Below are 13949 nucleotides of genomic sequence, written 5' to 3' on the forward strand. Positions count from 1 at the left end.
AACCTTTGCATTCCCCCGATAAACTTTACTTACACCCACAAAACATTTGCGTTCTCCCGAGAAACTTTGCGTTTGTTCACAAAACCTTTGCGTTCCCCTGAGAAACTTTGCTTCTGCTCACGAAACCTTTGCGTTCCCCCGATAAACTTTACTTACACCCACAAAACCTTTGCGTTCTCCCGAGAAACTTTGCGTTTGTTCACAAAACCTTTGCGTTCCCCCGAGGAACTTTGCTTCTGCTCACGAAACCTTTGCGTTCTCCCGAGAAACTTTGCGTTTGTTCACAAAACCTTTGCATTCCCCTGAGAAACTTTGCTTCTGCTCACGAAACCTTTGCGTTCCCCCGATAAACTTTACTTACACCCACAAAACCTTTGCGTTCTCCCGAGAAACTTTGCATTTGTTCACAAAACCTTTGCGTTCCCCCGAGAAACTTTGCTTCCGGTCGCGAAACCTTTGCGTTCCCCCGAGAAACTTTGCTTCCGCTCGCGAAACCTTTGCGTTCCCCTGATAAACTTTACTTACACCCACAAAACCTTTGCGTTCTCCCGAGAAACTTTGCGTTTGTTCACAAAACCTTTGCGTTCCCCCGAGGAACTTTGCTTCTGCTCACGAAACCTTTGCGTTCTCCCGAGAAACTTTGCGTTTGTTCACAAAACCTTTGCATTCCCCTGAGAAACTTTGCTTCTGCTCACGAAACCTTTGCGTTCCCCCGATAAACTTTACTTACACCCACAAAACATTTGCGTTCTCCCGAGAAACTTTGCATTTGTTCACAAAACCTTTGCGTTCCCCCGAGAAACTTTGCTTCCGCTCGCGAAACCTTTACGTTCCCCCGATAAACTTTGCATTCCCCCGATAAACTTTGTTTGTTCACAAAACCTTTGCGTTCCCCCGAGAAACTTTGCTTCCGCTCGCGAAACCTTTACGTTCTCCCGAGGAACTTTGCGTTCCCCTGATAAACTTTGCGTTCCCCCGATAAACTTTGTTTGTTCACAAAACCTTTGCGTTTCCCCGAGAAACTTTGCTTCCGCTTGCGAAACCTTTACGTTCCCCTGAGAAAATTAGCAGTTGCTTACAGAACCTTTGAGTTCCTTTGAGAGACTTTGCGTTCTCTCCCAAAACCTTTGCATTCCACCAAGAAACGTTGCATTCTCTCGCAAAACCTTTTGCATTCGAAACCTTGAGGTGTGGTCGACATCGGCTGCAACTGGATCGTGAGAGTTGCCGAGCGCAGGCTGGGAGGAGCTAAAAAAACAGACACTTTCTGCTTCCCGTAGTGATTCTCGCGCTGCGTTTTTATCACTTTACCACAGAATGTTGAATTGATCATTTTCATTCATTACTTTATGTACTGCTTAATACAGCATCTGTTTGTACAAGAATAAAGTTCAACATAAGCCTAAACTATCAATGAATTGGGGTCTTCGTTTTTTTTATCAGTTTTATTTTGATAAACATGACACAATATAACATCGCGACTAAATAAAAGAACGTTTACTGTTATAAAAAGTTATTGGAACTAAAGGTGATCTCTACGTGATCGTTGTCATGTGGTGGTTTCGGCCAATCGTGAATTGCAGACACTCTGAAGAAGACTGCTCTCGAATCGCTCTCGCTGTACTTTGATGGCATACGTCAGTCACATGTCGTTGGCGCTGTCTCAAGTCGGACAAAATTTCTAACCCGCATGCACTGCTTCAAGTAAGCTGCCGATTGGTCTGCGCAGCACTGTATGAAGTCGAACAAGCCTTCTGTGTTCCCCGAGAAAAAAATTGCGTTAGTTCGCAAAACCTTTGCGTTCTCCCGAGAAACTTTACGTTCGTTCGCAAAACCTTTGCATTCCCCCAAGAAAGGGGACCAAATTTAGTTTGTAATGTGGCATATGTCCGAGTACAACAGGATATTCAATGAGTAAATGTCAAGGGCGGGATCCTTAATATGTATTGAGAAAAGTAAATTTTTCCTGAAAAGAGTACAATTTTATTTTATTTGCCTAAATCAAAGATAATCCTTTGCAACTAAAACTCAATAAAACTTGAACATAATTTCTCGCTCAGAGTATTTAATGAGTCTTATGATGTTTATCCTAACCTTACACACTTATTAAAGTCATTCTGATATATTTTTATCCACGTTTACATTAGCCTATTCCTGACCTGTTTTGTTGATTGTACTCTGTGCTAAACCAGTGTAGAGACGTTCTCTTAGTGACATCAGTGGCTCCATTCAGTCATTCCCTGAGATTAATATGAAATTCCACTAACATACACACACAAACAAAACACCACAAACACTAGTCTCCCCCCCACACAAATACATGCACATCCCTCGACCTTTCCAAGACCCGCACACCTCTGGCCTAGTATTTGCAGAGCACTGCGCTGATAGTAGGCCATCTTACACACCTTTTGGGATGCTGTGCGAGTGCGAGTGTGTGTGTGTCTCTCGCAAGGTGAGTTGCAGCTAGAGGAGAAGGCAGGCTCGCGGTCAGCAGGGAGCGACTGGGCCGCGGGGAGAGGCTCTTAACTTCTGTCAGGTACAAATAACCACGCCATTTTTCACCTCCTGATTTTGAGCGCCGCAAGTCTCCCCAGTCATTTGAACTCTACACACATCCCATGATTCAATTCTGACTCTGGACACTTTGAGAGGCATGAGTGCAACAGATCTGGAAACAACACAGCGACACGTCCGATACATGCAATAGTTCTCGTGCTCAGGCCATATTCTAATAATTGCATAACATTGCCAAGAGACTTGTGGCTTTAGTCAAACTGGTGCACTCTATATTAAGGATCAATTAATTTATTCAAAATTACCCCACCGGTTAAAAGTTTGGACATGCTTGAATGAATTTTTGAATTAATCCTAAAAACAGCTTGTGATAATATATATAACTGTTGAAAATAAAAATATAAACCAGAATTTATTTATTTATTTACTATAAACTAAACTATAAAGATGTGTATACTTAAATCTAGTCATGATTGAATAAAGATTACATTTTGATTTAATTGTTCATTTTTGTGATCATAATAATAATAATAGAATAGAATAAAATAATACTTTTTGCCTTGAAAATGTGTTTCAACTTTTTTTTTTTTATACAAAAACAAAAAACAAAAACCGTTTATACTCTAAAAAAGTTTAAAAAATAAATAAGGATGTGAACTCTTAAATCTAGCCATGAGTGTAAAATATTACTTTCTACTTTTTTCTTTTTTGTCATCAAAATATTAATAAAATAAAGTCACTATTGTAAAAATATTTTATTGTTTCAACATGTTTTGAAAAAAATAATAATCTAGAAATCTAGCCGTGTGTATATAACTTTTTTCTTGATGATGACACCAATTGACATTTTTAAATGATATGATATTAAAAAAGAATTGTATCCTTTTCATCTAAACTTCAATTCCAAATATTTGATTATTCTGATTCATCAACATCTTTATTTGTCATTGATTCTACGGCGGTTGGAGTTTCGTGGGCTGACGTTAACCTTTTTTTTTTTTTTGTATTTGGCAGATGCTTTTATCTAAAGTAACTTAAATTGCATTCAAAGTATACATTTTATCAATTCATATATTCCCTGGGAATCAAACCCATGACCTTGGATTTGCTAGTGTCATGCTCATTGTTTGAGGAGCAGGAACTGAAATCATTTAATTGAGCTTATATAGATTCTCATGATAAATGGGCAGTTATTTTCTAATTAAATAAATTTGAATACATCTCCAAACATAAAAATTGTGTTATTCTCTTTGAGCCAAACAATTTATCCAAATGTTTTAACAGTACTTGTATTAACAGACACTTTTAGGCATCTCAGAGCTGCTAGATGGTGCTGTTTGGTAGCATTGCCTGGTTACGCCACAGAGACACCTTAAGTGGACTCAGATTGCCTTGTTACTTCCTTTTTAAATGTATATTATTAGCACAGGCTCAGTCAAATAATATTATATGTATGCTTTTGGTCTGGAACAATGCAGAAGGCATTGAGAGCTGGATTGATGTTCCCGAGTGAAAGGCTCTCTCGCTTTGCCCAGGAGCCCTTCTGTTTGTGTGTGTGTGTTGGTGTCAGACGTCTGTCTGCCATGCTGCACATCAGTCATTACTTTGAACTACCACAAACGTGTCACTCCATCTCTCAGTTTGATGTCTGCGTCAGATCAGAGTTTTACACACAATGGAGGCGCTCTGTGTTTCTGCTCTGCTCTCTGCGTTTCAGTGCTGTAAAAACACAAGCACAACTTTTAATTAAAAAAAGAGGCAGTACTAGCAGTTACTGATGAAATAAAGAAGGAGCATGTGGTCTATTATATATATATATATATACAGTGCTGAGGGACCGCATTACAACTAAGGTGAATACAAATATACTTTATGTATTTAATCTCACTTTATTAACCAATGTCTTTGCTGCTGACCTTCGATGATCCTAAAATTACTTTAGATAAACATCACATTTGCGTTTCATTTTTTTGTTTTTTAGTGAGTGTTGAACTTTCTTCTCCTGCATCTTATTCTTCTGCAATTCAGAACGGCAGCACAGCTGAAAGGTTTGTTGGAGCGGCGCCCTCTAACTGTACTGGCCTGAATTTTCATTTCCTTCAGCCTGAGGCTTATTCATATTGGTGTGAAAGGGCCTTTACATTTGTCAAAAATATACTGTACATATCACTTTTATTTTGTAACATAAAAAAAACTAAAAAACAAGCAAGCCCAGAAAAAGGTAAGAAAAAGTAACGCAATACTTTCCATAAAAAGTAACTAACACAATTAGTTACTTTTTTAGGGAGTAATGCAATATTGTAACGCATTACATTTTTAAAAGGAACATATGTGTGTGTGTGTGTGTGTGTGTGTGTGTGTGTATATAAGTTAGTCAATGTATTAACTAATGTTAACAAATGAGACCTTGTTTTAAAGTGCTACCAACATTTTTTATAATTTTACATTTGTTAAAGTCTTTGTTAAAGTTTTTTTCAAAATCCTAAAGTGTTCCGATAATTTACAAGTTTGAATTATATTTTTAAGTCATATTTTTTATATACTCACAGAGGTTTGGACCTTACATTACAGTATTTACTGTATAGATATTTGTCATAATTACTATTATACTATAATTATAAGTTAATATGAATCTGCATCTAAATATGTCATAGCAATAGAGCTTGGTGTTGTGATTTCAAATATTGTCAATATTTGCTGATTGATTTAATTTAAAAAGGCACATTTTGACATATACACCGAATTAAACATGTACCTAAACAAACCCCATTGATAATATTATTAATAATAACGAAGACACGGTTTTCATATTGAATTTATCCCCTAATTTAATTTTTCTTCTTCTCTTTTAGAGCAATGGCTGGAGTAAGATACATTTTTATTTATTTATTTAGAACCAAAATCATTCTCCCACTTCAGGCAAAAAAGTGAAATACCTTGATTTTTATTTCAGAGCAAAAACAGCTTGTCTTTTCATTTATTTTAGAATAATTTTAAGTCCAAGAAAATTAAACTGTGCATATCCATGCGCAAAGCCAAATCGAAGCATATATCAAGAACGAGAAGATCATTTTAAACACATAAACGATCAGTCTGCAGCTTTTGTGGTGCCAAAAGCCAAACTGAAAATGAGGCCCATATAGACATATTCTTTCAAATTTTGGCTGTAAACTTTATCTGAAGGGTGTCCTGTCTGGGGGCTTGCGCTGTCCTCTTCAAGTGCTCTCTTGATTTGAAATATTGTCTTACATAATGAGGGAGAAAAATAGAGCGGCTCTGCACTCCTGTGACGGTGTCAGTTTAATCAATCATTTTTAAACACAGTGTCTCCCGCCCGGCATCCGCCGCATCCTTCCCCTGCTCCGGTCTAGCACGGCGGCAGCAATTCATCATCACTCAAAAAATGAAAGCGCCGGTGTATCAGACTCGTCCTTGCCTCTTCTTGGATTTAAACTCAGGGGTGGGGGGCTGATGGGAAGGGTGGCGGTGGGCCGATGGCGGGATATGATCGGTGATGTAAGAAAGGAGAGTTTTCCCTCTGCTCTCTTTTTATACCTTGCGCTGTCTTTCCATCTTCTTTGCTCCACTTTCCTCGTCGGCACTTCACTTCATTGAATTTTCATAATGCAGGACGTGGGAGGCCAAAGACCAGGACAGTGGGAGGTCAAGGAGTCGGCGCACAACTTGAATGGGGGCAAAGAGGAAGCGGACCTCATCTTGCGGACTTTTCCCTGTGGAAAGTTCGGAATGGTCCATTTTAAAAGCATGCACACTCAATTACATTGAACGTCCTTTCAACATATACATTTTGGATCCATTGGGATTGTCCATTGGTTTGGAGAGGAAGCCGTTGCAGGTGAAAGGGTCAGTCTGTCTATTTTCCGAGGAAAAACACAGGCGGTAAAGTTTAAATCACACTTGGGACGTTCAGGCCATGAAAAGCAATTACAAACTGCGGTCTTCTTCAAAGTGTCTTGTTTGTTGTTTTAACGTGACTTTACATTATGTTTGCGTTCTGTGGACTGTGGTCACACCCGTGTGGGTCAAAGATTCGTCGTCGGTTTGTATCGGTGCTTTATCTTACACTCCGACACATACAAACGCACACACACTGACATTTAAAACTGGTTTGTAGATGTTCCCACATTATCCCTTGTGGATCATCACCCTCTGCATTTTTGTGCTGGGAAATGTCGCCCCACAGACTAATTATCTTCACGTAAATGCATAAACATGTCAGGCTGTGATTCCGCTTTCTTTTCTCACTCCTCTTCGGGTTCTCAACCAGCCTCGAGAGTCTAAACGTGTTTATTTTTGAGATTATTATTTCATATGGTGACGAAATAATTCAATAGCACTCGTTTTGCTTGATTAATTTGTATCAGTGTTTTATTTCTGGGTCTGAAACACTTTTAGTCTTTGATATAAGAAATTGAAGGAGCGTTTGACAATGCGAACAAAGTAAAAACTTTGAATGAATAGTTCTCTTCAAAATTAAAATTCTGTCATCATTTACTCGCCCTCAAGTTGTTTCAAACCTGTATGAATTTCTATCTTCTGCTGAACACAAAAGAAGATATTTTGAAGAATGTCGGTAATGTACCCCATTGACTTCCATCGTAATTTTTTACTACTATGGAAGTCAATGGGGTCTATCAACTTTCTGGTTACTGACATTCTTCAAAATATCTTCCTTTGTGTTCAGCAGAAGAAAGAATTTCATACAGGTTTGAAACAACTTGAGTAAATGATTTCATTTTGAAGTGAACTATTCCTTTAAGGGTGTGTTCATACTTGTAGTTCGGTTCACTTGGTTTGTTTGGTCCAGACCAAAAAAAACAACGACATTTAGTCCTGGTTCGCTTAGCGTTCACATTGGCATTTTAACACTGAATCTAAAGATCCCAAACCTAAAGGCATAGGGATGTGTTCACAACCTGGGGTGCGTTTCCCAAAGCCAACTATGGTCGCAAGTTCCGTCGTTACCAATAGAGTTCAATGGAAATTGCAATCATAGTTGGCCAACGATGCTATTGGGAAACGCACCCCAGATTGGTTGGCTTTTACGTATATTTTGCGATGGAACTTACCGAACAACCAAAACATTGCTGTGTGCTGGGCTAAATTCGCTCGTTATATGTGCGTAGCCTACATGTGATGGTATTTTGACCAGCTAAGAACTTATAAAATGTGTAGAGGAGTCAAAACAGCAGAAGGAATCCATCCCTCACACACACAAACAAAGATCTGAGTATAACGAGAAAAAAAAAGTGTGCTCGAGTATTCTGTCCTTTTTTAGGATCACATCTTGTGACATCATGTCCCGTTTTTTGGTTTGTTTACATGTCTTTGGTCCATGTTGTGTTCATATTTCATTCAAACACCAGAGTTCGTTTGGAAGCGGACCGAGACCCATCTTTTCAGGAGTCTCGGTCCACTTGTTTAGTGTGCGTCAAGGTTTGGATGGCAACGTTCACACTTATTCAAATGAACCGCACAGACAGAGCAATCGCACCAGGGTTCGTTTTAATCCAACCAAACGGGCCAAGTGTGAACACACCCTAAAAAAAAACTAAAAAAACATAAGCGTAAAATCCCCATGTAAACAATGCATTGACGAAAGCTAAATGTTTGTACGCTATATGACAGGTCCTGCCCTGGTATATGTTTGGATTGTTTGCCTGTGTTTTGACCTTACCTTTGATTGTGGATTACCCATTCAATAAATATTGTGTTTGGATCCGATCGTGTCTCGGAGCAGTTTCACGACACTATGGGAGAGGATTTTCGAAGCGCCGTAACTGACACTGTAGGTCACATGACAGTGACAACATGGTGGTGTAGTACATCCATACTACACACATTCAAATTATATAGAAGGTACTTTTAAACAGTTGCAAGTACTTTTTCTATCAGAAAGTAAATGATTTCACACACAGCTTTATTTATAAGTAAAACATTGAATCATTCATTCAACTGATTCGTTCAAAACACTGATTAATTCAGGAAAAAAAAACTACTGGATTACTTGCTGCCTCATGCTGATATTAAGAATAAAACAGCACTCTTGCTCATGTAATATTACTCAGTTTTATTTAAAAATACTAAATATTATAGATAATACTTTGAAAAAAAAAAAGGGACTAGCCTAAATTTACCTAAATTTAAGTTGTTAGCTTAGCAACATGCTAACGACAAACCAGAGACTTTTAACTGACTTTGTTGTTTCTGCTTGCGGTCAAGCAATAGCTATTGTTTTTAAAAGTAATATTTCCCCATAGGCTCTCATCATGATCTCATGCTCAAATCACTAAAAGCACACGTTAGTTTATTTACAAGCCAGGCCATTGTATTCAGGCAACATTAAGATGCTTTTCGTTGTTTTATAGTCAAATCCCTTTTAATTTATTTCTCAAAATCAAAGCTGACCACAGGCATCTCAAGATCTTCACAACCTCTTCTGTAACCCCCCTCCTGCTTCAGTTTACAGTAAATTATTGAGGATTTGTGCTGGTGAGATTCTTGTGGTCAGTCCACTTATTACTAATGGCATGTTGAGACATAAAGCAGCAGGACAAAGCTGGGCACTTTTGGAAATTACACTCAATTGTGTTTTTTGGGGGGTTTTTTTGTGTGTGCAATGTCGTAAATGAACGTTGGTAGTTGTTCTTTTTCTGAGTCCCTCCCTGGACTGTTTGGATTTGTGTAAACCTCCAGAAAAGAGGGATGATTGAGAGGAATTCAAAACCATATTTCCTCATTATTTTGTTTACAGGCTGAGGATGGGACCAAATGTTTGGAAGTCTGTATAAACTCTGCTTCCAAAGGAAGGTTGAGGGATTTTACATAAAGAATGACACATTAAACAGTCCTTGAATTAATCGAGGTTTCTTCCATGAATGGCTCTCGATTGTTAATTCTCTCTAAACCAAATCGCTTAATTTAAAGTCAACATTAAATCATAACTGGCTGTGTATTAAAACACTATCTTGGTCTTATTGTGCATAATTCATCAGTTATTCCGAAGAAAAATAATGTTTATCTTCATAATCGTTCATCATGTAATAAATGTAATAAAATGTTCCACATCTGAAACTGAAGGGTCAAGGTTTAGTTTGAGGCTCCATTAGCTCTTGCTGGTAGATCCTGTAACTACACCATCTGGACCCAAAAAGCATCTTTATTCATTGACGGAAATGAACCCTTAAAGGCATACTTCGGGTCTTTATTGACCCGGGACGTCATTCACTACCCTCCCCCTCATTCATTTTTCAAATTTAGAAATAAACCTTTTTAGGATTCCTTAATCTATTCATTAGATACAATATAAGATGCAAAAAAGATTATAGGGTCGACCTGAGGTGTGTAATAATGTAAGTGTACTTTTTTCTATGCAACAATAATCGAAGACGTTGATTTTCAAAGCGATAGTTTTGAGAATATGGTGGGGATTGTGAATATGAGCCATATGCTGAATTTACTAGGAAATTAGCTCTGATTTAGCTTTATTTTAATTTTTAGTTTTAGTAACTTTAGCACGTCTATCACGTTGGCTAGACGAAGATGATGGAAGAGCAGGGAGGTGGATGTTAGCCATTAAACTTTATTAAAAAAACAAAACAAAGAAAATAATCCAAAATACAGGAATCTTCAGGAGTACAAAACATAACAGCTTTGGCTTAAACAAAAACAAACAAAAAAAAACAAAAAAACAATACAAGACAATGAACTGAATCAAACTCAGGACTTAAATCTGCAGGACTAAATGACAAACTTAACCAGAACCAGGTGTGCAACATAATTAGTAACCATGACAACAAATGAAGAGAAGGAAAGGAAAGCAAACAGGAACAGAGCACAGGAAAAGGTGATACAAACTAAGGCCCTGTTTACACCTGGTTTTAAGGTGTTTTGGTAGATCAGATCACAAGAGGACGACGCCAAATACAGGTGTAAACGGGGTCTAAAATGTTTTGAGCTTGTCCACTTTCGACCACTTCCAGAGGTAGTCGTAAACACATTCAACCGAATAGCTTTCATAGTGTAAATGCTCATGTGGTCGAATGCGTTCGTACAGCCACAAAAGATCGCCTTCTCATTATGGGAAATGCGTAAACATTATGGGAACTGCGCTAGCCAGACGGGATTTAAACTTTGTCGACCCAAGTTTGGTTTGAAGATGAAAAACATACCAAGCACAATGTTCTCTCACCATACCTGATTTCTAACACACACTCACAGCGTTTGGCTGGTCTTGCGTCCGTCAGAGCAGAAACAAAAGCTTCTGCTCTCCGTGTGTTTTTCCATAAAAAGTCTATAAAACTGAATTTTATTTGAATACTTTAATTTTAATTTTAATTAATTTTAATTTACTACACTGTAAAAAATGTGGCTGCGATTAGTTATAACAACTTAAAATTTGTTGAGATAACTTAAATATCCAACTTTACTAAAGTTAACTAAACTTAATATTTTAAGTCAAGCATGAACACATACTTTTTAAAGTTGAAACAATGTTGGATTTTAAGTTGTGATAAATAATCGCAGCAATTTTTTTTACAGTGTACTTTTCAAAATGCTCCAATCATCTGGCTCTGTTATGGTACGAACTCCCACTTTTCATGATGTAATCAATTATCCATGGATAAAGTCAAGTTTGTTTATGTTGAATATCTTGTTTAACTTACAGATGTGTCACATTGCCGAAACAAAATGGTTTGCGAACCGCTGTTTCATGCTGATTTTGAATTTGAAGTCACATTTAATTCTGTGTTTTAGGTATCTAAATATTTAATTTGGTGTACTATTGCACAGGTTTGAAGATTTCCAAAGCATATCAATATCTGACCTGTATTTCAGCATGATGTACTCTTTGAATAACCACATCCGCACCCTTTGAGCGACACTAAACAAACAATGCCAGAGAACTCATAAAACCGGTCCTATATGCAGTATACACAACCTGACCCACGTTGGCATTTCCTTACACATCACTGCGAACAATCTACTGTAGATGTTACGGTGCGTAATTGGTATGCCTCTCATTAATAAGAAGGCAGTTAATGAGGATGTTTAATGTCTTCAGAGAAAAGGGGAGATGAGAGAGAACAAGTTCATACGCCTACACCAACGCAACAGTGTGAGAATTCATTCAAAATTACATGACCAAATTCAGAAGATTCATGAGAGCCATAATTACTCCAAAATCAATACACATTGTTGTAAGATAATGAAAATGGTCTGTTGAAGATAAAAGCCAAAGGTGCAGATTATCTCCCCCAAATGGAAGGAAAAAACATCAATGCTCTGAATGGATGTGTAATGACCATTCTGACAGACACTGTTTGTGTTTTTAGCTGATGTAAGTGTAATGGTGTTGTTTTGTCCGTGTTCCATAACACCTCTCTTTTCATGGCTCCTAATTCAGTAAAGACCAAGAGAGGTGGAAACCAAGGTCACTGGGCCAATGCAGTAATTCAGGGCCAATTATCCAGGTGGGGGAGATGTTGATTGGAGACCTCCCAAATTACACAACCTTAAAAGTGCAACCATGTTTTGATTTGTCAGACAGTCTATTTTAGCTCATTTTATGAGTCCTACTAATTTAACATGACAGCAGGACAGCAACAAGACCAGAAAAAGTGGTTTGTAAAAAAAAAAAGAGATACAGTATATAATACATATCCTTCTATAATAAATCATAAATTCAATACAATAATAATATTTATTTTCCCTGAAACAATTCCTAATGGATAAAATAAAGTACATCCAACATTTTGATATCTTGTTATAAATGCATCACAATATGGAAGTAAAATGCCGTTATGTTAACAACATGTTTTACATTGCTTGAACTCAGGGTTCGAATTATGATTTCATGTTTGTGGGGGTCTCTTTAAAAAAAGAAAAAAAAAGTAGCCTATGAGCAGGCGCGGTGTAGCTTACTAATGTAAATAAATAAAATTGTTTAATAAAAAAGCATTGCTAACACAATTCAATTTAAATAGTACATTTGGTTTAATTTGTTGTTTAATGAGGTCTAATATATGTTGTTAGTGGTGAGAATTTTCACATGAATACATAAATAGATTTATTTGACTATAGTTTCAATTGTGTACTTAAGTGGTCCAGTGGTAGAACTTTTGCCAAGCGTGTCAGAGGTTCTGGGTTCTAATCCGCACGCGAATAGGTTTTTTTTTTTCTCATCAAAACCGATTATGTTTATCAGTGGTTGTATATCAGGCAAGGACACGTTTGTGTGCATTTTGTTTTGTAATTTAAGTAAACATCATAAGATCAACTTATTTCAATTTAGACTACATATTTTCATCTTTTCATAACATCATTGGGTTAGATTTACTGTCAACATGTCGAACGAATGAAAAGAGGACAGAGTCTTTTTTTGTTTTGTTTTTTATTTATTAGAACAAAACTGTGTGGAAGTTAGCAACCCCCCCCCCCCCCCCCCCCCCTCACTGGTTCTTGGTCCCCCCTGTGCCCCCCCCATTAATATAATCCTGGAATCGCCCCTGGTCCCACCCGCAAAATACGCCTATGTTAAAATAACACTTGCCTGATGGGTTATGCTACTGCTAGATCGGACGTTGACGTCACTTCTGTGAGTTGAGAAAAGTCAGTAAAAGTCCTGGCAGAAAGCGAAGCATACGGATGTAGTGTGATGACGATCCGAGATCCCGCGAGATCCATGTGTTTGGCATCTTGTCCTATCTTTTAAGTCACGCTACCGTAGTCTGAAGGAAAAAGTGCTTTATTAAAATAATGGTGCTGATGATTTTTAGAGACCCCCACAGGTGTATGATTTTACTGCTTTCATGGGAGCTCATCCTCTCTCTATGGGAGCTAAGCTCCCACTGGCTCCCATGCTTGAACTCATCGAAATTAGTTAAGCAAATTTCAACCTTTTTTTAAGTTATACAAGATTCAACAAATGTTTAAGTCAGTTTAATGCAATTTAAAGGTGCAATGTGTAATATTTAGGAGGATCTGTTGACAGAAATGCAATATCATATACATAACTATGTTTTCAGTGGTGTATAAAGACCTTTCTTAAACCTTTATGTTTTTATGACCTTAGAATGACCTTCTATCTACATACACCGCGGGTCCCCTTACATTGAAATGCACCGACATGTTTCTACAGGAGCCCTAACCGGACAAACGCGTTTCGTCACTATGTTGTTAAAAAGCTAGCTAAAAAGTCAGCGAATAAAACACTGACACAATGATGAACAAGTAACAATAATATTCGCAATAACATTGTTTTATTGAATAATTAAGTAAGCCTAATTTCTTAATTTATCTTTGTAAAGAAACCTCATTGCTTAACTGGCTACTCTCTGCCGTCTCAGACGACGACATCTTTTCCTGTCGGCCACCGTAACTTCTGCTGGTTGCACTTCGCAACCTCACCA

The sequence above is a fragment of the Leuciscus leuciscus genome, assembly GCF_965113295.1.
Source record: "Leuciscus leuciscus genome assembly, chromosome: 25".
In the NCBI taxonomy this organism is placed as follows: Eukaryota; Metazoa; Chordata; class Actinopteri; order Cypriniformes; family Leuciscidae; genus Leuciscus; species Leuciscus leuciscus.